This window comes from Leucoraja erinacea, chromosome 5 (assembly GCF_028641065.1).
Source record: "Leucoraja erinacea ecotype New England chromosome 5, Leri_hhj_1, whole genome shotgun sequence".
Taxonomy (NCBI): Eukaryota; Metazoa; Chordata; class Chondrichthyes; order Rajiformes; family Rajidae; genus Leucoraja; species Leucoraja erinaceus.
The window spans coordinates 564,075-590,748 of NC_073381.1; the positions used below are offsets into that span (position 1 = coordinate 564,075).

The 26,674-nt window shown below is 46.6% G+C and overlaps 1 long non-coding RNA gene across 1 annotated transcript; it reads right to left on the minus strand.

Annotated features, from left to right (window-relative positions):
• Positions 1–20,608: 20,608 nt before the first annotated feature.
• Positions 20,609–26,005, minus strand: LOC129696877 (uncharacterized). Its single transcript, XR_008723417.1, has 3 exons — positions 25,865–26,005; positions 23,256–23,345; positions 20,609–21,532 (listed from the first exon to the last, which is right to left on the minus strand). It is a non-coding gene; the product is annotated as an uncharacterized LOC129696877 (long non-coding RNA).
• Positions 26,006–26,674: the final 669 nt, after the last annotated feature.

Here is a 26,674-nt window from a genome sequence, read left to right on the forward strand (position 1 = left end):
GCTATATTTAAGAGGGCGTTAGATGTGGCCCTTGTGGATAAAGGGATCAGGGGGTATGGAGAGAAGGCAGGTACAGGATACTGAGTTGGATGATCAGCCATGATCATATTGAATGGCGAATGGTGCAGGCTCGAAGGGCCGAACGGCCTACTCCTGCACCTATTTTCAATGTTTCTATGTTAAAATACAGTGATTTCACCAACATTACTGAAATACTTAATTTGATCTTATGGAGCTGTATAAAATCATGAGAGGAATAGATCGGGTGGACACACAGAGAATCGAGAACCAGACGGCATGGGTGTAAAGTGGAAGGAGAAAGATTTTATAGGAAACTGAGCGGGAACGTTTTCAGGCAAAGGGTGGTGGGTGTATGGACCGAGCTGCTGGAGAGGTAGTTGAGGCAGTGACTAGTGGGGTACCGCAAGACTCGGTGCTGGGACCACAGCTATTTACAATATATATTAATGATTTAGATGAAGGGATTACAAGTAACATTAGCAAATTTGCAGATGACACAAAGCTGGGTGGCAGTGTGAACTAGGAGAAGGATGCTATGAAAATGCAGGGTGACCTGGACAGGTTGGGTGAATGGGCAGATGCATGGCAGATGCAGTTTAATGTGGATAAATGTGAGGTTATCCACTTTGGTAGCTAAAACAGGAAGGCAGATTACTCTCTAAATGGTGTTAAATTGAGAAAAGGAGAAATACAACAGGATCTGGGGGTCTTAGTTCATCAGTCAATTAAAGTAAGCAAGCAGGCAGTGAAGAAAGTGAATGGCATGTTGGCCTTCATAATAAGAGGAGTATAGGAGCAAAGAGGTCCTTCTGCAGTTGTGCAGGGGCCTAGTGAGACCACACCTGGAATATTGTGTGCAGTTTTGGTCCCCTAATTTGAGGAAGGGCATTCTTGCTATTGAGGGAGTGCAGGGTAGGTTTACAAGGTTAATTCCCGGAATGGAGGGACTGTCATATGCAGAGAGAATGGAGCAGCTGGTCTTGTACACTCTGGAGTTTAGAAGGATGAGAGGATGTCTTATTGAAACATATAAGATTATTAAGGGTTGGACACGCTAGAGGCAGGAAACATGTTCCTGATGTTGGGGGAGTCCAGAACCAGGGGCCACACAGTTTAAGAGTAAGGGGCAGGCCATTTAGAACTGAGATGAAGAAAAAGTTGTGACTTTGTGGAATTCTCTGCCACAGAAGGCAGTGGAGGCCGATGCACTGAATGCATCCAAAACAAGAGTTAAATAAAGCTCTTCGGGCTAACGGAATCAAGGGGTATGGGGAGACGGGGTACTGATTGGGGATGATCAGCCACGATCACATTGAATGGTGGTGCTGGCTCGAAGGGCCGAATGGCCTACTCCTGCACCTATTGTCTATTTATCTATGATAACAAGGAATAGAAAGATATCATTGAATCAGGGAGGGGGGCAGTCAGACTGGATACGAGGGCGATGCAGAGAGAGAGGGAATGCAAGGGTTACTAGGAGATTCCCGCTGTTCCGTCAATTAATTCCTCTTCACTAGCCATAATTAAAACATGTTGGAGTTTATGGATTATGCTGCTTTTTATCAACGATTTCTCTGCACAAATTGACCGCTCCATTCTTGCAACAGGTGATTACTAATTCAGACTGCTACTTCATTGACAAAGTGCACCCCCAGGACAAAAAAGGAAGAGACTGTACATCAATGCCTATTTGTAAAATGTGTTTCATGCCTCAAAGGCCCTTCTAATGTTTAACCCGAAGCATGACAATTGCAGTCTTAGCTCCAAACCCATCGTCTTATTTGCATCTTTATGGTCTTAAGACATTAGCAGCGTAAACTTACCAACTTGAAATTTCGAAGGTGGACGAAAACGCTGGAGGAACTCAGCGGGTGAGGCGGCATCTATGGAGCTAAGGAATAGGCGACTTTTTCGTGATGAATTGAATTTTTGAATCTCTCAGCACGTATAGATTCCCGCACGATTTCAGCAATGTTGCATTTAATGTTCTTCTGCTTCTTCTTGCGTATGGCATGCACAGCCTAAAGTTGTAGCACAACTTGGTCTATTTGATCTTATTTGATTGTGCACGCCAGGTTGATTGCATTGGTTGGAGCAGGGCGGGACCCACGTGAAGGTTGCAATCTCCCACCCCTCATAGAAACATAGAAATTAGGTGCAGGAGTAGGCCATTCGGCCCTTCGAGCCTGCACCGCCATTCATTATGATCATGGCTGGTTGTTCTTATATGTGGGGCGTTGAGAAATTAGAAAGTTTAGGGCCCGTCCCACTTGGCCGTCATTTACGAGTCATTTACGGAACATAATTTACGCGTCACGACGCATGATACGCGCCTCATGACACACACGTGATGCGTGCATGGTGACATAGGCAGTGACGCGCGGTCACCTGCAGCGCCCCAGGATTTTTGACGTACAAAATCTTCACGCGCCATCTGCCGTGGGACAGGCCCTTAAATTGTCTTCAATAAAATGCTCAGTTTTGAATTCCGTGTCCTCTCTTTAGTCAGCTGCTGTTGTCTTTAAATTGGATGCAAGATGCAACCATTGGATGGGGGCTCTTTGCGTGCTGGTCCCAGAGGAAGATAGAAACATAGAAACATAGGTGCAGGAGGAGGCCATTCGGCCCTTCGAGCTACCACTGCCATTCATTGTTATCATGGCTGATCATCCCCAAACAGTACCCCGTGCCTGCCTTCTCCCCATATCCCTTGATTCTGCTCGCCCCTAGAGCTCCATCTATCATCATCCGATACAAGTCCATAAGTTCATGTCAAAAGAACAGACTGAGGCCATTTGGCCCATCTAGCCTACTCCGCCATTCAATACTATCCCGAAGAACCCTCTATGATAGCTTTCTTACCACTGGCGTGAGGCTCACCAGCCTAGAGTTCGCTGCATTCTCTCCACTTCTCTTTCCATCTTTCCCACTCAACCCCATTCTCCTGCCTTCTCCCCACATCCTCTGGCACTAATCAAGCACCTATCAATCTCCACCTTAAAAATACCCAAATGACATGGCCTCCTGTGGCAATGAATTGCACAGATTCACCACCCTCTGACTAAAGAAATTCCTTTACTTTGCAGGGATTATTGCAACTTTGGAGAAACAGTTGGACAGGTGCATGGATAGGACAGGTTTGGAGGGATATGGGACAAACGCAGGCAGGTGGGACTAGTGTAGCTGGGACATGAAGGACATTATTGCCATAGAGGGAGTGCAGAGAAGGTTCACCAGACTGATCCCTGGGATGTCAGGACTGTCTTATGAAGAAAGACTGGATAGACTTGGTTTATACTTTCTAGAAATTAGGAGATTGAGAGGGGATCTTATAGAAACTTACAAAATTCTTAAGGGGTTGGACAGGCTAGATGCAGGAAGATTGTTCCCGATGTTGGGGAAGTCCAGGACAAGGGGTCACAGCTTAAGGATAAGGGGGAAATCCTTTAAAACCGAGATGAGAAGAACTTTTTTCACACAGAGTGGTGAATCTCTGGAACTCTCTGCCGCAGAGGGTAGTCGAGGCCAGTTCATTGGCTATATTTAAGAGGGAGTTAGATGTGGCCCTTGTGGCTAAGGGGATCAGAGGGTATGGGGAGAAGGCAGGTACGGGATACTGAGTTGGATGATCAGCCACGATCATATTCAATGGCGGTGCAGGCTCGAAGGGCCGAATGGCCTACTCCTGCACCTAATTTCTATGTTTCTATGTTTCTATGTTGGTCGGTGTGGGCAAGTTGGGCCGAAGGGCCTGTTTCCACAGTATCACATATCTCCAATCACAGTACGCTTACATTTAGTTTCTACTTGCAAATCTATCACTGTACTCAAGCTTAATGTGGTTGTATTTATTTATGGTATAACCTGATTTGAACAGCACACGAACAAAACTGCCTCTGGACACATGATAATAAACCTAAAGAGTACAATAACAAATTGAAATTGATCACATAGGCTCTGCCCGAGGGTAGTTTGAGGGTAGATAGTGGCTCAGGACAGGTCTCTAGTTGTGGTAGGATGATTCAGTTACCCGATAACATTTTGCAGACTAAATGGGCTGCAGAACAGACTGGATGGACAGAATGGTCTAATTATGCTCCTGTATCACACATCTAAGCTAGTCCCATTTGCCTGTGTTTAGCCAATATCCCCCTAAACCTTGTTAAAAAAGTTACTCCAGCTATTTTGTGTCTATCTAGCATCCGCAGTTCCTTCCCACACATTCCCTCTGAACTTTGGTTCTTGGTTCTTGGTTTCTTGGTCCTCCAAAATATTCCAACTGGAATTTAAACTGGAGGTGGTGAAGGGAGGGCTTAAGGCAGAAAGGGTTATTGGGAAGAAAGAGCTACTTTAAATTTAGTTGCATCTGGTTGGGTAACTATAGTAGGGTGGAGATTATTCCATGCTTTAATTGTGTGCGGGGGAAGAACGAATTGCTGTACACATCTGTCTTTGTAGCTGGGATCACAAATTGGATCGAATGTCCTCGTCTGCTCCTAATTGGTTTGGGTTTGGTGTAGGTCTTGTAATCTATGTCGAGCTGACCATTTAACATTTTGTAAAAACAGGTCAAACGGTGAGCTTCACGTCTGTCTGTCTTGGAGAGGGTTCCACCCCAGTCAATTCAGAAGTTTGGTGACACTCGCTTCTCTCTCATAGGTGTTAGTAACAAATCGAGCTGCCTGTCTTTGGACACGTTCAATGGATGAAATGTTTTTACCTGTGTATGGGTCCCATGCTGCAACTGCGTAGTCCAAATGAGGTCTAACAAGGGTGAAGTATAGCTTCTCCTTGACAGAAGTTGAACAATGATGAAAGTTGCGCCTCAGGAAGTTTAGGACACCTGTTGCTTTCACCGTTGCTCGATGAGTCTGACCATTCCATAGGGACCCGTAGGGCTTCCCCTTCCCCTACCCATAAATATTACATATCCTCTTATTACCAATAACAGGTTGCCTTCTTTCTGAATGTTAGGATTGTAGGTAAATAGTTCTCTGAAAGTGGTGCCGTGGGTAGATTGGGTGGTTAAAACGGCTTTTCATGCAATGGCCCTCATCAGTCAGGGTACTGAGGCTAGGAGGTCATGTATAGGGAGGAATTGCAGATGCTAGTTTAAACAAAAGATAGACAATAGACAATAGGTGCAGGAGGAGGCCATTCGGCCCTTCGAGCCAGCACTGCCATTCACTGTGATCATGGCTGATCGTCCCCAATCAGTATCCCGTTCCTGCCTTCTCCCCATATCCCCTGACTCCGCTATTTCTAAGAGCCCTATCTAGCTCTCTCTTGAAAGCATCCAGAGAACCGGCCTCCACCGCCCACTGAGGTAGAGAATTCCACACACTCACCACTCTCTGTGAGGAAAAACACAAGATAGACACAAGATGCTGGAGTAACAGCAGGGCAGGACAGGCAGCATCTCTGGAGAGAAGGAATGAGTGATGTCTCCGGGTCGAGACCCTTCTTCAGATCGATGTCAGGGCAGACATGTTGTCAATGCTGTACAAGACTTTGGGGAGGCCACATGCAGAGTACCGTGGTCGTGCAGAGTACATGTGGTCACACTGCTATCGGAAGGATGTTGTTGAGCTGGGTAGGGTACGGACAAGATTTACCAGGATGTTGCCAGGACTTGAGGGCCTGAGCTACAGGGAAAGGTTGGCGAGGCTGGGACTCCATTCCTTGGAGCGCAGGAGGCTGAATTGAACTCAGAAGCTAAGACTGAATTGAAAACCTTCAGTCTTCCTTTTCCCTCAGTAAATGCTTTTCTCATTGAAAAACAGAGGGCCTCCATCTGCTCCAGGGCTTAACATCAATCTTTTTAATTAACAATCCTGAACTTACCCAATTAATTATCTTATTGACTAGCTGTCTAATTTCTTTACTGTTTCTATGTGAAAAGATTACGGATTGCTTTTTATATTAAACTAGACCAAGTAGGACACGTTGGGTTCCAGTCCCCCAACGCAACCCGTTCCCCAACGCAATATTCCACCACTCACCCTTTCCCCCAACGCAACACGTTCCCCCAAAGCAATGTTTCACCACTCTGGGGACGGGGTGTGGGGGAGTGGGTATGGGGAAGGGGGTGGATGTGTGTGTGGGGGAGGGGGTGGTGTGGGGAGGGGGTGGCTTTGGGGGGAGGGAGGGTGTGGGGGAGGGGGGAGGGGGAGCCTTCAAAACCTTCATAACTTTTGTACTATTTCCCCGATTGGAACAAAACCTATTTGACTCGCAGCAGAGCAGACTGATGAGTAAGGTGGCGAAAAATAGTAGGGCTATAGGGGAGCAATTTGAATTACAATGCAGACAGGAAGTGGTTAAGATGAGAGTTTTAGTAATATACTAGGGTAAGTGGGACCCGTTGGGTCCCAGCATCACACGGGAGGGCTGGTCCCCCAAAGCAATATTCCACCTCTCCACCAATTCCAATATTGGTGGCCAGTTGGGGGGGAGGGGGCTTTCTGGAAGGCTAGTATGGGTGTTGTGGGCTGAAGGGACTGGTTTCCAGAAGGCTAGTATGGACATTGTGGGCTGAATGGATTCTTGGGCTGGCGGCTCAGTCACTCAAGCCTGTTGTGCCGGAAACTCATGTCATCTGCAGTGGGAGGACAATCGGAAGCGTATAGCTCAGCGTAAAATTTAGCAAATGCGTCATTAATTCTAAGAGGATCGGTATGAATCTCCCCTAAGCTGGATCTAATGGCTGGAATTAGCCGTGAAGTCGCCTCAGTTCTGGCCTGATGGGCCAAAAACTTCCCAGCTTTATCCCCAGATTCAAAAAAGTGTTGCCTAGATTTAAGCAGTCGTAGCATGGCTTTATTAGTAGACGTGAGGTCAAAGTCTGTTTGTAACCTAAGGCGTTCTTTATAAAAATTAGGGTCTGGGTCAGATGCGTATTTATCATCAATGGAACTCTCTGCCACAGAGGGTAGTTGCAGCCAGTTCATTGGCTATATTTAAGAGGGAGTTAGATGTGGCCCTTGTGGCTAAGGGGATCCGAGGGTATGGAGAGAAGGCAGGTATGGGATACTGAGTTGGATGATCAGCCATGATCATATTGAATGGCGGTGCAGGCTCGAAGGGCCGAATGGCCTACTCCTGCACCTAATTTCTATGTTTCTATGTTCTTTATTTTTCGTAACAGGTCTGCCGTTTGGGACGTCTCGGCTCTTTTCAGGTTGGAGACAAAAGAGATAAGTGGGCCCCTAATATAAGCTTTTGAAGCTTCCCAGAGTATACCTCTTGCTACGTCCGGCGAGTCATTCAGCTCAAAATATAAAATGATTTGAGAGTGCAGGAATTGCTTGTAGTGAGCCTCTGCTAGTAATGAGGAGTTGAACCTCCACTGTTTAAAGGGGTTAGTTTGTTTACGAAAGTGAAGATCGAGGGAAGTCGCAGCGTGATCTGATATCACGATACTATGATACTCATAGTAGTGTTTCATAGTAGTGTTCCACAATATCCATACTAGCCTTCTGGAAACCAGTCCCTTCAGCCCACAACACCCATACTAGCCTTCCAGAAAGCCCCCCCCCCAACTGGCCACCAATATTGGAATTGGTGGAGAGGTGGAATATTGTGTTGTCTGAAGTCTGAAGAAGGGTTTCGGCCCGAAACGTTGCCTATTTCCTTCGCTCCATAGATGCTGCTGCACCCGCTGAGTTTCTCCAGCTTTTTTGTGTATACTATGATACTCGCTGGATTTGATTTTGGAGAGCAGTCTGGTATCTAAGTGGAAGAAGTCTATATGGGTATAGGTACGGTGCACGTGGGGAAAAAAATGAAAATAATTTAGTCGTGGGAAATGTATGTCTCCATGGGTCAGTGAGCCCAAGTTGTTTGGCAAAAGCATGCAAAGTCCTACCTGATTAAGTTAAAGTGGAGGCTTTGTTCGAAGATCTGTCCAGTATAGGGTCTTGGACCAGATTAAAATCTCCACCCACAATGATGTGGTAATTTTCAATGTTTGGGAGAGATGTAAAAAATTTGGTTACAAATGAGCTGTCACCCCAGTTGGGACCGTAAATACTGGCCAATATGACAGGTGTGTCTTGCAGTTTGCCAGAAACCATGACAAAGCGGCCAGCAGGGTCTTCCACCATTTTCTGTGGTTCGAACATAACGTTTTTACGAATCAGGATAGCAGTACCCCACGCCCTATAATTAAATTTTGAATGAAATAAATGGCTAATCCAGCCTCTCTTAAGCCGTGTTACCTCTCTGCTGCGAAGGTGGGTCTCTTGAATAAAAAATATATCGCCCTTAAGGTATTGCAAGCGGGCCAAGATCTTATCAGTCTTAGTAGGACCCCCCACTCCCTCACATTCCACGAGACATATCTAAGAGTGTCGTTTGTGTTGGCCATATTTATAATAATAATTATTTTATTTATAGAGCACTTTAAAAACAAACATAGCTGCAACAAAGTGCTGTACATCACTAATCATTGACAAAAAAAAAGTTAATACACACCAAAAATAACAATCAAAAGAAATAGTAGGAAAAGACATGTAAAATAAAGAAACATCAAAAACACCACAAACAGAAGCAAAGCCTCAGGCATGGTCAAAAGCCAGGGAGTACAAATATTTAGCTATATCCAAACTAGTGGGCAGAGCGCTGTTGTACTGCAAATTGAGATGGAAGAGCGCATCGAAGCCAGCTGCCGAGAGTGGAGGTGTGGGTGGTGAAAGGAATGAATAAATAAATAAATAAATAAATAGATACATAAATAAATAAAAGATAAATTAAAAAATAAAATAAAATGGAAAAAAAAAAAAAAAAAAAAATGAATAGGAGGTCTTTAACAGAGTTCTAGGGTACAAAACAAGAGGCCCTAGATTTAGTTTAGTTTAGAGATACAGCACGAAAACAGGCCCTTCTGCCCACCGGGTAGGTGCTGACCAGCGATCCCCGCACATTAACACGAGGGACAATTTTTACATTTACCAAGCCAATTAACCCTGCACGTCTTTGGAGTGTGGGAGGAAACTGAAGATCTCGGAGAAAACCCACGCAGATCACGGGGAGAACGTACAAACTCCGTACAGACAGCACCCGTAGTCGGGATCGAACCCGGGTCTCCGGCGCTGCATTCGCTGTAAGGCAGCAACTCTAGCGCTGCGCCACCGTGACCGCCCAGTGCAGGAGCTGGAAAGATTTAATAGGAAGCTAAGGGGTAGCTTTTTCACACAGAGGGTGAAGGGTATAGAGAACAAGGAAGTAGTTGAGGCTGGTACATAACAGTCAAATGATATTTGAACATGTACATGGATAAGGAAGGTTTAGAGGGATATTGGCCAAAGTGAGCAGGTGCAACTAGTGCAGGTGGGGCATCTTGCTCGGCATGGGCAATTTGGGCTGAAGGGCCTATTATCATGTGTCGAAAGGAACTGCAGACACTGGTATATGCCGAAGATAGATAGACACAATGTGCTGGAGCAACTCAATGGGTCAGGCAGTTGTTCTAGAAGTGGTGGCGCTGTTAACAGCTGCGGCCCGCCTGTAGTCTGTCTGTCTTTACTTTTTTCTGTTGTTTTTTTTTGTCTTGTTTTGGTTAAGTTTTAGTTTGTTGGGTTGTGTTAGAGGGGGGGAACGTGTTCTCTGTCTCTTCCTTCGGGGGAATGCGACTTTTTTGTGTCGTATCCCCCTTCTCTGCCTCCATCTGCGCTGAGGCCTAATGGCGGAGCTGGCGGCCTCCAGCCTGCGATTGACCCCGAGGCTCCGGAGGCAGAGCCAGCAAGGACTTACCAACGAGAGGCTGGCCGTCTTCGGGGCGGAGGCAGAGGTGGCCAGACTTGCTGGTGCGGCGTTCTGGCTTTCGGCGGCGGCCTGGAGCTGATGCAGTGGGGCTCGGAGCGGAGACTGCGGGACCCGGAGCTGGGGCAGCAGCCTGGAGCGGAGACTGCGGGACCCGGAGCTGGGGCAGCGGCCTGGAGCGGAGACTGTGGGACCCGGAGCTGGGGCAGCGGCCTGGAGCGGAGACTGTGGGACCCGGAGCTGGGGCAGTGGCCTGGAGCGGAGACTACGGGACCTGGAGCTGGGGCAGCGGCCCGGAGCTGATGCTGTGGGCGGGCCGTTTCGGAGCGGAGACGGCGTTCCGGCTTTCGGCGGCGGCGACATCACCACGGATGTCCGCTGGACTGGAGGGCGGCATCTCCGGCCTGGATCGATCGCCTCAGCGCGGAGGGAGAACAAGGAGGGAAGGAACGGAGACTAAGACTTTGCCTCCATCACAGTGAGGATGTGCTTGGTGAACTCACTGTGGTGGATGTTTAATTTGTGTTTATTGTATGTTTTGTTTTTATTGGTTCTGTGTATGACTGCAGGCAACGTAATTTCGTTCAGACCGAAAGGTCTGAATGACAATAAAGGAATCTAATCAAATCTAATCTAATCTAATCTATGGGGAGAAAGGTTGGATCTCATTTCAAGTTGAGACCCTTCTTCAGACTGAAAGTAGAGGCGAGGGAACTGGAGGTAGGAAAAGACCAGAGCAAATCAGGGCCAGCAACAGATGACCAAGGAAGGGTGGAGCCCATTATGGCCCTTCATTGGCTGGGGAAGAGGTGATAACGAAGGGATGTGAACAGTGGAACTAGCAGGACAACTAAGGAGGGGGTGGAGAGAGAGAAAGAATGCAGGGGCTACTTGAAATTAGAGAAATCAATAGACAATAGACAATAGGTGCAGGAGTAGGCCATTCAGCCCTTCGAGCCAGCACCACCACTCAATGTGATCATGGCTGATCATCCCCAATCAGTACCCCGTTTCTGCCTTCTCCCCATATCCCCTGACTCCGCTGTCTTTAAGAGCCCTATCTAGCTCTCTCTTGAAAGCATCCAGAGAACCGTCCTCCACCGCCCTCTGAGGCAGAGAATTCCACAGACTCACCACTCTCTGTGAGAAAAAGTGTTTCCTCGTCTCCGTTCTAAATGACTTACTCCTTATTCTTAAACTGTGGCCCCAAGTTCTGGACTCCCCCAACACCAGGAACATGTTTCCTGCCTCTAGCGTGTCCAAGCCCTTAACAATCTTATATGTTCCAATGAGATTCCCTCTCATCCTTCTAATGCCAAATATTGGCATTGAGGGGCAAAGTTTAAAAGGAGATTGTTCCCGATGTTGGGGAAATCTTTTCGGACCGAGATGAGAAAAAAAAAATTTACACAGAGAGTGGTGAATCTGTGGAATTCTCTGCCACAGAAAGTAGTTCAGGCCGGTTCATTGGCTATATTTAAGAGGGAGTTAGATGTCAAGTCAAGTCAAGTTTATTTGTCACATACACATACGAGATGTGCAGTGAAATGAAAGTGGCAATGCTCGCGGACCTTTGTGCAAAAGACAAACAACAAAACAACCAAACAAATTATAAACACAATCATAACACACTCATATTCTTTTACATAATAAATAATGGAAGGAAAAACGTTCTGTAGAGTTAGTCCCTGGTGAGATAGGCGTTTACAGTCCGTATTGCCTCTGGGAAGAAACTCCTTCTCAACCTCTCCGTTCTCACCGCATGGCAACGGAGGCGTTTGCCTGACCGTAGCAGCTGGAACAGTCCGTTGCATGGGGTGGAAGGGGTCTCCCATGATTTTGTTTGCTCTGGAGTTGCACCTCCTGTTGTATAGTTCCTGCAGGGGGGTGAGTGAAGTTCCCATAGTGCGTTCGGCCGAACGCACTACTCTCTGCAGAGCCTTCTTGTCCTTGGCAGAGCAATTCCCTTTTTCTTGTGGGCCTTGTGGCTTATGGAGAGAGGGCAGGTACAGGATACTGAGTTGGATGATCAGCCATGATCACATTGAATGGCGGTGCTGGCTCGATGGGCCGAATGGCCTACTCCTGCACCTATTCTCTATGTTTCTATGTATTGTCTTTCCGTTGACTGGTTAGCACGCAACAAAAGTTTTTCTGTAACTCGGTACACTTGACAATAAACTAAAACGGAACCGTTTCCAGAAGAACGTTGCTTCATATATAGAAATGGTATGCACCAGCATGTCAGGCAAGTGTGGCACTTCCATAGGGCAGTGACTGATGGGGTAGACATCCCATTCAGTACGATAACAATTCACTTTGTCTCATTCAAACAAATATTGACAATATTCATGCGAATTAATCGGGAGTGAAGTGTTCAGCCAGGCGTGACAAATTAGTGGCAAGCTTAATTGAAGCAATCATTCACAAATGTCCAACAGTTCGTTGACATTTTGCGGAGTGACCAGCATCGCAAGGAATGGGGAACTGGGCATCCCTGCAAGATGATGACGTTGGAAACCTGTCTCCTTATCCTTAATGGATACTCGTCCTAATTGGGTAGGATGGAGGGGGCGCGATGAATAGGGCAGCAAAAAGATAAATATCAACCTGTCTCAATCCGACCTCTCCCCAATTAATCACTAATAGCCCTGTCCCACGGTACGAGTTCATTCCAAGAGCTCTCCTGAGTTAAAAAAAAAATCAAACCCGTGGTAAGCACGGAGAATGAACGTAGCGGGTACGTCGGAGCTCGGGGACGTCTCTTAGCGGCTCGTAACGCTAACGGCAGGCACTCGGGAAGGGGGAAGACTCGCCAATGGCAGGTAAGCTCGGGAAGACTCGTGAAGATTTTTCAACATGTTGAAAAATGTCCACGAGAGCCCCGAGTACCGACGAGTGGCCATTACCGTAAATCTCCGAGTTTGAATCAGGGCAAACTCGGGGGGAGAGCTCTTGGAATGAACTCGTACCGTGGGACAAGGCCATAAGACACCAGAGCACTGTATTTTTCCACCCTGCTAAAACAGGCCCTTCTGCCTATTACGTCTGTGCCGAAAAGTTTTCCACCTTAAACTAAGCTGAGGGGGAAAAGATATAGTTGGAATCGGCGGGATCACTTTTCTTTACACAAAGGATGATAGGTGTATGGAACAGGCTGCCGGAGGAAGTATTCGGAGGAGTGGTGAATCTCTGGAACTCTCTGCCACAGAAGGTAGTTGAAGCCAGTTCATTGGCTATATTTAAGAGGGAGTTAGATGTGGCCCTTGTGGCTAAGGGGATCAGGGGGTATGGAGAGAAGGCAGGTACGGGATACTGAGTTGAATGATCAGCCATGATCATATTGAATGGCGGTGCAGGCCCGAAGGGCCGAATGGCCTACTCCTGCACCTAATTTCTATGTTTCTATTAGTTTATTAGTAAAGATAGACACAAAATGCTGGAGTAACTCAGTGGGACAGGCAGCATCTGCGGAGAGAAGGAATGGGTGATTTTTGGGCCGAGATCCTTCTTCAGACTTTATTGTCACGTCTACCAAGTTACAGGGAAAAGCTTTTTTGTTGCGAGTTGGGCAAGTTGAGCTGAAGTGTCAGTTTCCACACTGCATGGATCGATGACTAATCTCCTCCCCGGATGCTATGGTTCATATTCTGGTCACTTTTATTTTGGTGATCTTACATCTGTAAACCATATGCATTCTTGTTGTGGTGGTAATTGCAAATGGGAGCAGGGATGTAATCTGTTTAAAGCACCCATCACAACCTATACACATCTACTTAACTCTGATAGACACAAAATGCTGGAGTAACTCAGCAGGTCAGGCAGCATCTCTGGAGAAAAGGAATAGGTGACGTTTCGGGTCAAGACCCTTCTCCAGTCTGAAGAAGGGTCTCGACCCAAAACGTCACCTATTCCTTTTCTCCAGAGATGCTGCCTGTCCCAACCCGCCGAGTTACTCCAGCATTTTGTGTCTATCTTCGGTTTAAACCAGCATCTGCAGTTCCTTCCAACATACTTAACTATGATTGTGCTTATTGAACTGTACGCACAAGACATAACACTACCGCCACACATGTGACAATAACGTGCCAGTGAACCATTGAAACAGTTTTAAATATTTACACACATCACCAGAATATTAGCAATTTTCATAGTAAAATATTGTGATTGCTCAATGCACTCGGCTGTCATGTTGCCTGCTGAGAGGCCAGTGGAGTGGACTTGGTGGGCTGAAGGCCGTGTTTCCGTGCTGTATCTCTAAAGTTGTGGGCAGTGGGCAGGTGCTGTAGACCTGCACGGGAAGGTAGACTCTCCCGCCCCCACCAGTCTCGGGCAGATGGGGCTTGTCAGCTTGGGAAGGCGGTCCATCTAGGAGAGGGAAAACTCTGATTTAAAACCTCCACTGCCTTGTGGCCATATCCAGTCATGGAAAAGGCTCCTGGAGTAAACCTCAAGAAAATTTGGAGTCGGAGCCCCTAAGGCAGTTCGTCGTTGTCTACAACCAGCTCCTGCGACAGCGCTGGTGCCAAACTGTAACGGCCCTGCTGTTCCTTTGGATCGATCAGCGACGTGGAGAGGGGGGACGTGCTGCATGGGCAGCAGCCTGTCCTCCACATGACATCGATCGCCCAGGCTTGCATCCATCCGACCAGGATGCATCACCCATGGTCAGTCATGACCGAGGGGGACCCACTATCTCTAAAGTAGAGTAACTAAAGTATGCATAATCTTGTGTTCCCATGGGCCTGTGGCGCTCTTCCTTCTTGTTGCTAGACGTCATGGGTTTGGGAGGTCCTGTTGTGTATGGCAATCAAGGATATCTGGTGATAGTGAAGCGCATGGGGCTAAGGAAAAACCACTTCAGTGATTGGACACAAAGGAAGATTGTTGCAGTTGTTGGGGGACAATCAATCCAACTCCAGGGCATCACTGCTGGAGTTCCTCAGCCAATGCCCAATTTCATCAGCTGCTTCATCAACGACCTTCCTTCCAGAACAAGATTAGAATGGGGAGGTTCGCCGATGACTGTTCAATGCTCAATTCTATTTGCAACTCTTCAGCAAACAGACCATCCCGGCCTGGATCACAAAGATCACGCACACTTTTAAGTCATCTACTTTTGAGATACAGCGCGGAAACAGGGGCCTTCAGCCCAACAAGTGCGCTATGACCAATGTACACCCCCATACACCAGCCCTATCCTACACATACTAGGGACAATTTATAATTCTGCCGAAGCCAATTGACTTACAAACCTGTAGGTCTTTGGAGTATCCGGGGGGGGGGGGGGGGGGGAAACCAGAGCACCCGGAGAAAACCCACGTGGTCACGGGGAGAATGTATAAACTCCATACAGACGGGAAGATTGCACCGGTAGTCAGGATGGAACACGGGTCTCTGGCGCTGTAAGGCAGCAATTCTACCGCTCCGCTACTATATAGCCCTTCTTTAGCTACACATTGGCTAAGTGCCAGGCGATAACGATGTTCAACAAGACAAATGAACCACTTTGAATCATTAATGTTCAATGACATTAGTATTAAGCCCCTGTCCCACTGTACGAGGTAATTCATGAGTTCTCCCGAGTTTTCCCCCGATTCCAAATCGGAGCATGTCCGTAGCAGGTCCGTAGGAGTTCGTGGATGTCTCGTAGCGGCTCGTACGAGTAATGGTAGGTACTCGGGAAATCCGGTAAACTCGTGACATTTTTTCATCCCTGCAAAAAATGTCCATGAGTAAAAAAAATACTCGTGATAGTCAATAGTCTATTTAATTGTCATTTGGACCCCTGGAGGTCCAAATGAAATGCCGTTTCTGCAGCCATACATTACACACAAATAGACCCCAGACACAACATAATTTACATTTTACATAAACATCCATCACATCGCTGTGATGGAAGGCCAAAAAAACTTATCTCTCCACTGCACTCTCCCCCCCCCCCCCCCGATGTCAGAGTCAAAGTCAAAGCCCCGGCTGGCGATGGCGATTGTCCCGCGGCCATTAAAGCCACGCCGGGTGGTGCGAGGTCGCACACCGGGTCTTGGTGTTAGAGACCCCGGCGTGCGCTCGCAGTCCTGCGGCCATTCTAAGCCGCGCGGGGGCGGTGATGTCAGGCCCCGCTCCAGGAGCTCTTCGACCCCGCAACTCGGGCGGGAGAAGTCGCCGTTGCAGGAGCCCTGAAAAGCGGTCTCCCTCCAGGGATCCACGGGCTCCCGGTGCCGCCGTCCGCAGACCCGCAGTAGCAGCCTCCGCATCAGCAGCAGCAGCGGCAGCAGCAGCAGCAGCGGCAGCGCTCCACCACCGCTCCAGTCTCGGCCAGCTCCGCGACGGTGAGGTGAGTCGGCACCAGAGTCCCCGGCTTCTTCTGTTGGAGGCCGCTCCTCGTTGCAGCCCCAACGACAACTGAGACCCGACGAGTAAAGGTCGGGTCTCCAGTGCAGGGAGAGATTTACAAGTTTCCCCCACCCTCCCACCCCACCCCCACCCCCCCACTCACACACCCCAACATAAAATAACAAAAACTACATATAAACATAGACAAAAAATAATAAAAACGCGGACAGGCTGCAGAGGCCGCTGCTGACCAGAGTCGCACCGCCTACCGGATGAAGTTTTTTTTGAACTTTTTATACCTACCGTTAGCATTATGATCCGCTACAAGACATCCACGATCTCCTACGGACCCACTACGGACATTCTCCGAGTTCGAATCAGGGGAAAACTCGGGAGAACTCGTGAATTACCTCGTACAATGGGACAAGGGCTTTACTGAGATCCTAATCTTTAATACCAACCCAAACGGATAGGAGAAAAAGTCAGAGGCTGAGAATCCTGTATCGAGTGACCTGTCTTTTACCTTCCCGAAGCTTTTCCACCATCTGCAAGGCATATCAGGACCATAATGGCGCACTCTCCACTTGTCGATGAGGGGTGCAATATAGCTCTCAAGATGCTCAACACAATCTAGGAAAAGCAACCCAGCCGATCGGCATGTCGTCAATCCTACACCACGATGTACTATATACCATCTACAATATGACTTGCTGAGGCTACACCAACAGGATCTCCCAAACACATGACGTCTGCCAACAAGAAGCAAGAGAGCCACAGGCCCATGGGAATATCACTCCATGCAGGGTCCCCTCCCACACCACCCTCGCCACGTTCTCATTCCACTCCTGTCATCGGGTAGAAGGTATAGCAGTCTGAAAACTGTACCGTCCAGTTTCAGGAGCAGCCTCTTCCCAACAACCATCAGGCTATTAAACAGTACAACCGCCAAATAAACTCTGAACTACATAGAACTACAGAGGTCTTAAAGCCCTCCGTTTCTTCCTTGACTGCAGAACCAACAAATCCCTGTCTACTAATACTGTCCTCCGCCTAGCGGAGCTGGTCCTTACCCTTAACAACTTTTCGTTTGACTCCTCCCATTTCTTCCAAATACAAGGTACCAAATTCAAATACAATGGGCCCCAGCTATGCCTGCCTCTTTGTAGAGTACGTTGAACAATCTTTGTTCGAGGCGTACCATGGCCCTATCCCCAAACTACCTCCGCTACATCGACAACTGCATTGGTGCTACCTCCTGCACCCATGCAAAACTCACCGACTTCATCCATTTCGCCACTAACTTCCATCCGGCACTCAAATACACCTGGACCATTTCCAACATTTCCCTACCATTTCTAGACCTCACTATCTCCATCGCAGGTGATAGACTACTGACCGACATCCACTATAAACCCATTGACTCCCATGGCTATCTGGACTACACTTCTTCCCACCCTGCTTCCTGTAAGGACTCCATCCCCTACTCCTAATTCCTCCGTCTACGCCGCATCTGCACCCAGGATGAGGTGTTCCAAACCAGTGCATCGGAGATGTCCTCATTCTTCAGGGAACGGGGGTTCCCCTCTTCTACTATAGATGAGGCTCTCACCGGGGTCTCTTCTATACCCCGTAACTCTGCTCTCACTCCCCATCCCCCCACTAGTAACAAGGGCAGAGTCCCCCTAGTCCTCACCTTCCACCCTACCAGCCATCTCATACAACAAATAATTATTCGACATTCTCGCCACCTCCAACGGGACCCCACCACTCGTCACATCTTCCCATCTCCTCCCCTGTCTGCTTTCCGCAGAGACCGCTCCCTCCATAACTCCCTGGTCAATTCGTCCTTTCCCACCCAAACCACCCCCTCGCCTGGCACTTTCCCTTGCAGCAACCGCAGGAAATGCTACACTTGTCGCTTTACCTCTCCCCTTGACTCCATTCAAGGACCCAAGCAGTCTTTCCACATGCGGCAGAGGTTCACCAGCACCTCCTCCAATGCATCCGCTGCTCTAGATGTCAGCTGCTCTACATCGGTGAGACCAAGCGTAGTCTTGGCGATCGCTTCGCCCAACACCTCCGCTCGGTTCGCAATAACCAACCTGATCTCCCGGTGGCTCAGCACTTCAACTCCCCCTCCCATTCCGAACTTTCTGTCCTGGGCCTCCTCCATGGCCAGAGTGAGTCCCACCGTAAATTGGAGAAGCAGCACCTCATATTTCGCTTGGGTAGTTTATACCCCAGCCGTATGAACATTGACTTCTCCAATTTCAGGTAGTCCCTGCTTTCACCTCCCTTCCCAGCTCTCCCTCAGCCCACTGTCTCTGCCTTTTCCTTTCTTCTTCCTGCCCCCCCCCCACCCCAACTCTCATATCAGTCTGATGAAGGGTCTCGACCCAAAACATCACCTATTTCCTTCGGTCCATAGATGCTGCCTCACCCACTGAGTTTCTCCAGCATTTTTGTCTACCTTACATCGACTTGGAAGCGCTTTGTTTCTGCTGTGTGCTTGCGTGCGTGCATGTGCGTATGGATACACACATGGAACCTTGTTTGTTGTTGATTATAGTGTTTACAGAAGACTATGACCTGGAACGTCACCCATTCCTTCTCTCCTGAGATTCTGCCCGTCCCGCTGAGTTACTTTAGCATTTTGTATCTATCTTTGGCGTAAAACAACAGTTTTCTGCAGTTCCTTCTTGCACATAGAAAATAGCTATCACTAACCTATCAATAACCCGTGCCTGCCTTCTCCCCATGTCCCTCGTCTCCACTAGCCCCTAGAGCTCTATCTAACTCTCTCTTAAATCCATCCAGTGCCTTGGCCTCCACTGCCCTCTGTGGCAGGGAATTCCACAAATTCACAACTCTCTGGGTGAAAAAGTTTTTTCTCACCTCAGTCTTAAATGGCGTCCCCTTTATTCTAAGACTATGGCCCCTGGTTCTGGACATGTTTGCACATCTGTTGTGCAGCTGCATATGAGAATTTCATTGTTCAGTTTTGGGACATAGGACAATAAAACACTCGTGACTTTTTAAGTTTCATACATCCTAGGGGGGAGCCGTCCTGTACGGGTATGGCTGCCCAGCCTGCAGCTGTCCGTTTTTTCTCTCTTTTTTTAATGTTTAGTTAGTTGAGTTTTTTGTTTTCGGAGTTCTAGCCTTTTTTATGTGGGGGAGAGGGGGGAAAGGGGGAAAACTGCTTTCTATAGTCACTACCTGGTCGGAGAGGCGGCTTTTCTCCGGGCTGCACCGTCGACCTATCCTCGCGGCCTAACAGCGGGCCTGGAACAGCGTTTCCGGTGGGGACCGCCCAGTACCTCGGCTTCAGCGGCGGCACAGCGCTGGAGCGGTGCAGGCGATGCCTTGCCCGGGTCACCGCGCTGGAGCTCCGGAATGCTGAGCCCGCAGGGGAACATCGCGGAGCTGCAGGACTGTGGAGCGGCCAGCCGCGGGCGGCGGCGTTGACTTTAACATCAGGAGCCTGGGATCTCTCGCCGAGATCGCCAGTTGTCGAGCTCCATCCAGCGCGGCCTGTTGGGCTTCGGAAGCCGCGGCCTCCCGTAAGGAAGCGGCCGTTCCAGGCATCCCAGGCCGCTGAGAGCGTTCTCCCAACGCCGGAGCACCATCACCCGGCGAAGAAGGGCCTGTAACATCAGCCCCCGTAGAGGCGACTGTGGAGGCCTCAATAGGCCCGACTATGGGTGGACATGGGGATGGGGACTGGACTTTGTGCCTTCCCTCATAATGGGAACCATTGTGGGGGGATGTTTTTTATGTTTATTGTTAAATTCTTTAATGTTGTGTCTTATCTTTATCTGTGTGCTGCATGGCAAGACAAATTTCACTACACCAATTGGTGTATGTGACAATAAATGTCCTTTGTCCTTGTCCTGACTTGGAAATAATACCCTCCAATGGCATTAATTTAAATTCTGGACCTCCCTACCCAATAGCACAGAAGCAGCAACCTAACCAGAGGACTCAAGTGGACCACCAAGATGGCTAATAATTTCCTTTACATAGGCAGTTAGGGGTGGGCAAAAATACTGGCTTGCCAGAGAGACCCAGATCTCAAAGACTGAATATATTATGTCATCAAACCAGTTTGAACTTTGGGTTTACAGCTCGTTAGAAAGTTCTTAGCCCTTTGAAACAGTTTAAGAATCATCACCAAAATCATTTATCATTCTCATAGTATGCCCCAGAAGACAAAATGCAAGAGGTTTACAGAAAACGGGTTGAGAAAGATTTATAGGGATATGGGCCAAACGTGGGCAGGTGGGACTAGTGTAGATAGTGCATCGTGGTCAGCATGGGCAAGTTGGGCCGAGTGGCCTGTTTCCATGCTGTATGACGATGACTAACCGTGGTTTTACAACATTAATTGTGCCGAGTTTTGAGTGGAATCAACGGCATCATTCTATTTGAAGTCGGATGAAATTCACTCATTAGCGTAGAAAATGAGACACAGATTAAAAATGCATCAAAAGTTTGAAGCGGCATTTAATATTTAAGGGAAGAAAAATAATCAATAATTAATAACATTGACATTGAATGTACTGATTAGATATATTAAGCTGCTGAGATGTCACTTAAATAATTCCTTATTATCTAAATAACTTAAACTGAAGACTTATGGCCCTGTCCCACTGTACGAGTTCATTCAAGAGTTCTCCAGAGTTTGCCCTGATTTGAACTCGGAGATTTACGGTAATAGCCACTCGTTGGTACACGGGGCTCTCGTGGACATTTATAACATGTTGAAAAATCTTCACGAGTCTTCCCGAGCTTACCGCGTTTCCCGAGTACCTGCCGTAAGCGTTACGAGCCGCTAAGAGACGTCCCGAGCTCCGACGTGCCCGCTACGTACATTCTATGTGCTTCCACGAGTTTGATTTTTTTTTTTAACTCGGGAGAGCTCTTAAATGAGCTCGTACAGTGGGACAGGGCCATTAATAAAGCAAAACTAATATGAGACATAATGAGCTTCCCCCGAAATGGTCCATTGTTAATTGATCTCGTATTGAAAGCAATCATTATCTTTGGAAAACATCCTCGTTTTTGAAATTGGAGTTCTTAGCCCATGGTATGAATCAGACAGAAGAGACAATTTTAAGTTCTGAAATTGTCATTTTTCCGGAACAATGATTCCTGGCATTTAGTTCCATTGAATAATCATCGCATGCTAACCTCTGACATTTAATGTTTCCAGGGCCGCCATGCAAAGTCTCTTCACATGTATCGGCTTTTGATGTATTCTCTGTAGAGTACCAGGTCTTCCCGACACAAGGGCTGTATTATGCCTTTGCCAGTCTGGATGTGGGAAGTGAAGATTTGTGCCGATTTTGCGTCCAGACCAGCCAGATGCACCTCGTAAATGCTGTCCCGAAGGAACGAAGAGGCTGGTTCCCTGAAAAATAAAGCGGCACGTAAAAAAGTCTATCGACAGTAGCTTGATTCAGTTTGACTCTGTTGCCTCAAAGCTGAGAGCACACCTTCCAGAATGTAGGCTCAAAACTCCTGCATCTGCATAATATTAAAGGAGAATTATTGACATTTAGAAACATAGGCACAAGAGTAGGCCACTCGGCCCTTCAAGCCAGCACCGCATTCAATACCATCATGGCTGATCTAAAATTAGTACCCTGTTCCTGATTTTTCCCTATATCCCCTGAATCCATTAATCCTCTAGTCCTGGCAACATCCTCGTAAATCTTCTCTGTACCTTTTCCAGCTTGACAACATCTTTCCTATAACATGATGCCCAGAACTGAACACAAAACTGTAAATGTCAGTGCAGGAAAGTGGCGATCACACTACTGCTAGATAGGTTTAATGGAGTCAGTCACCAGCTACCAAAGGTGATTCGAAAATAAAATACTGCAGATATTGGAAATCTCGAATAAAGAAAACCCACGAGACACAAGAGAATGCAGATGCTAGAATCTTGAGCTAAAAAAAAGTGCTGGAGGAACTTTGATTGCATAAAAGCGGCACAGTGGTGCCACAGTAGAGTTGCTTTCCTTGTAGCACCAGTGAACTGGGTTCCATCCTGACTACGGGTGCTGTCTGTACGGAGTTTGTACCTTGTCCGTAACCTGCGTGGGTTTTCTGCGGTTGCTCCGGTTTCCTCCCACACTCAAAACATACAGGTTTGTGGGTTAATTGACCTCGCTAAACTTGTAAATTGTCCCTAATGTGTAGAATAGTGTTAGTGTACGGGGATCGCTGGTTGGCATGGACTCGGTGGGCCGAAGGGCACAGTACTTCTGTTATTATCAAGACACCTTGCAAGGTATGAAAGGAATTAACCTTGAAATGAATAAAAGTGGATTAAGGCCAGCAAGAATCTATTATTGGACATAAGATATGCACATTTCCTTGACTAGTTATCAACAAGGATTTTCACCTTTCAATGGCACATACTGGTGCAACAGATAAATCACATGCCTGCTGTCAGCCTGATTTAAGGACATTGATTTAGAATATATTGTGCAATTAAATATATAAAATTGTGCAATCCTAGCAGAATATTCTGTGAAACCAGCTGTAACAATCCAGATAATAAATAACTATGTTCTAGATATATTGTACACAATGGCTTTTAAAATATTCACAAAATTAAATTATTAGGATGGATTTTAAAAGAGCCACCACATTTAATTTGATATTATATTTCATGTTAACATACAGTGATTTCACCAACATTACTGAAATACTTACCTTGATCTTATGGAGCTGTATAAAATAATGAGGGGAGTAGATTGGGTGGACACACAGAGAATCGAGAACCAGAGGGCATAGGTTTAAAGTGGAGGGAGAAAGATTTTACAGGAATCAGAGGGGTAACTTTATCACACAAAGGGTGGTGGGTATATGGAACAAGCTGCTGGAGGAGGTAGTTGAGGCAGGGACTATCACAATGTTTAAGAATCAATTAGACAGGTACATGGATTGGGCAGGTTTAGGGCCAAATGCAGACAAGTGGGACGAGTGTAGATGGGACACGTTGGATGGTGTGGGCAAGTTGGGCCGAAGCGCCTGTTTTCACGCTGTAAGACTCCATGACTTGCTCGCGTGTAAAGAAAGTTGCTTTAGGCATTACGTAAAAAAAGACTATTTTGAATACTTACGATATAGTCATCATGCTGTCTAGATGTTTTGTACTGCTTTGTTGGCTGTGTGCATCAACCTTCCGCTGGCTTTGGCCCAAATTAACAAACCTGTGACAAAATCGTATCAAAATATATGAATTCAGATGTGGTTTCTGAAGGCTGTTTGTAATTTTTGGATATCATCTCGAAATCCAATTTTAACGTTATCCTAGGATCACAAAATAATCACAAACCAGTTCAGAATTACAAATCCTAACCTACAACACTATTGCTAGTTATTTGTAGATCATTCTTCTTTTTCCATCAGTAGCCTGGATTTAATAACCAACCCGATCTCCCGGTGGCTCAACACTTCAACTCCCCGTCCCATTCCGAATCTGACCTCTCTGTCCTGGGTCTCCTCCATGGCCAGAGTGAGCACCACCGGAAATTGGAGGAGCAGCACCTCATATTCCGCTTAGGCAGTCTGCACCCTAGCGGCATAAACATTGAATTCTCCAATTTCGGTTGCCCTTGCTGTCTCCTCCCCCTCTCAGCTCTCCCTCTTCTTTTCTTCTCCCCACCCTACATCAGTCTGAAGAAGGGTTTTGGCCCGGAACGTTGCCCATTTCCTTCGCCCCATAGATACTGCTGCACCCGCTGAGTTTCTCCAACACTTTTGTCTACCTTTAATATGACAATGTCAAGCTCGTTGTAGTTGACACTGTTTTCAATTTGATTTTGATTTTGGGTAAATTATTTTTATTTTTGACTTTTACAAATGGTAGTTTGATGAATTGATTGAAAGATACAGCATGGAAACAGGCCTTTCGGCCCGTCGAGTCCACGCTGACTATCGATCACTCGTTCACAATAGTTCTGAGCTTCCAGTGAAGGTGGTGGAGGCAGGTTCGTTTTTATCATTTAAAAATAAATTGGATAGTTATATGGATGGGAAGGGAATGGAGGGTTATGGTCTGAGCGCAGGTATATGGGACTAGGGGAGATTATGTGTTCGGCACGGACTAGAAGGGTCGAGATGGCCTGTTTCCGTGCTGTAATTGTTATATGGTTATATGGTTCTACTTATCCCACTTTCTCATCCATTCCCTACACATTAGGGGCAGTTTACAGCGGTCAATTAACCTACAAACCAAAACCACTTTGGGAGGAAACCGGAATACCTATGTGGTCACTGGGAGAACGTGCAAACTCTACACAGACAGAACCCGGGTCAGGATCGAACCCGGGTATCTGGCGTTGTGATCTATGGTAGTGCTGATTACCAGCTAACTGAGATTAATTCATTAAAGTTCGAGCAATTCTAATGAAAGGACTGAGAAATTGTGGAAGCCATTGGTATTACAAGCACAAGTATGAAGGAACTAAAAACACCGGCACACTTGTTAAAAGGCAGAAATGTTTTTGAGGGCAGCACGGTGGCACAGCGATAGAGTTGCTGCCTTACAGCGTTGGAGACCCAGGTACGATCCTGACTACGAGTGCTTGTCCGTACAGAGTTTGTACGTTCACCCTGTCAGTTTTCACTGGGTGCTCCGGTTTCCTCACACACTCCAAAGATGCACAGGTTTGTAGGTTAATTGGCTTCTGTAAATTGTTCCTTGTGTGTAAGATAGAGATAGTGTGCGGGGATCGCTGTTCGGCACAGGTACGGTGGGCCAAAGGGTCTGTTTCCGCACAGTATCTCTAAACCAAAACTAGAAGCTAAATCTCTACACTGCAACGTATAAATGGAGTGCATACAATACATACAGCTCTACATTGTTGCTTTTTCATTTGTCTGCAATAAAACTCGAAGTGAAAGATTTTATTGATTTATAGGAAAACAAAATTAATTTATCCGGTGAAAATAAATATAATGCTCAAAATAAGATACTGCATTACATTTGCATTGAGAAGTGATGTAAATCAAATCAGTGCTATTGCAAATACTGAAAAATGCAGAAAAAAATCAATCCACACTGTCTCATTAAATGTTAAATGCCCAGTTGTGTTCCCAACATTATTGTTCTTTCCGATTTGTAGCATGGTCATGGACAACCTGGAATACTGTACGAATTTCCAGGGACTTTGAAATAGTATGGTTCTCAAAATGAGCAGAGATAAATAGTGAGAGTAATTTTGAAGGTAATCCAGACGGGTTTTTAACAAAAGTCATGGTTTTTTCTTTTGTGGCAATGAGCATTATTTCGCTAAATCCTGAATTATTAACCAAATTTAGATCCCACTGATTAACCTTAACTTTAGTCTAGGTCTCTGGATTATATATTACCATCACCATACAAGCAGACAGCAGCTACAATTAATGACATATTCATTACAATTAAAGACATTTGGATAGAAACCATGGGCCCAAATGCAGGCAAGTGGGTCTAGCCCAATATGGCAACTTGGCAAGCATGGACAAGGTGGGCCATGATGCAAGTACCACCACATCACCAAAATATCTTTTCGCAAAACTGAAGACAAAATGTACAAAAGGCACAACAATATCTGACCAGGAAACAAATTTAAGCATGGAATTTAGAGGAGGATCAAGACACCCTTTAAACAATGGTCCCATTAGTAATTAATTTGAATCAAACAATTCACTTGTAATTCTTATCCAGGCTATTTGTTCATCTAACCTTTTGTATATCAGAAGATCATCTTCTGATGGAAGCCCGGAAATATTTGTGATACGCACTTCTCTTGGAGATTGGCTGGAATCCTGCAATTATTGCAAAACCATATACACATCAGTCAATAAATCCATGATTTGTTTTCAACACTTCACAATTGCAAATTAGTTTAGTTTAGTTTAGAGATACAGCGTGAAAACAGGGCCTTCAGTCCACACTTGGTGAACTCGGGTTAACATGTAGTCATATGGTCATAAGTGATAGGAGGAGAATTAAGGGCCTGTCCCACTTTCATGACCTAATTCACGACCTTTTTTTACTCGTGGACATTTATCATCAGGCTAGAAAAACACTCCAACCTACTTGATGCCACGAGTACCTACGACTAGCATCACGACCCACCTACGACCTCGTGACGACCATGCTGCGACTATGAGTCAAGGGCGAACTTGGCAGAGGTCGTGAAAGTGGGACAGGCCCTTTAAGCCATTCGGCATATGAAGTCTACTCCGCCATTCAATCATGGCTGATCTATCGGAGGTACACAAAAATGCTGGAGAAACTCAGCGGGTACAGCAGCATCTATGGAGCGAAGGAAATAGGTAATGTTTCTATGGGTTCAGAAACCTAATATTTCCTTATGCTTATAACACACAGATCATATGTCCCAGTAGGTCCCATAGATAGCCCCTTGGTAATGCATCCCTTACATTCCCTTCCTTCTTTTCTTATTTCCTTATTCTCAGCAATTATTCTGTTGTTGTTCATCCTACTCTGACGGATCTTCTGCTGGTGCTCGCAGGTATCGCACCCGCC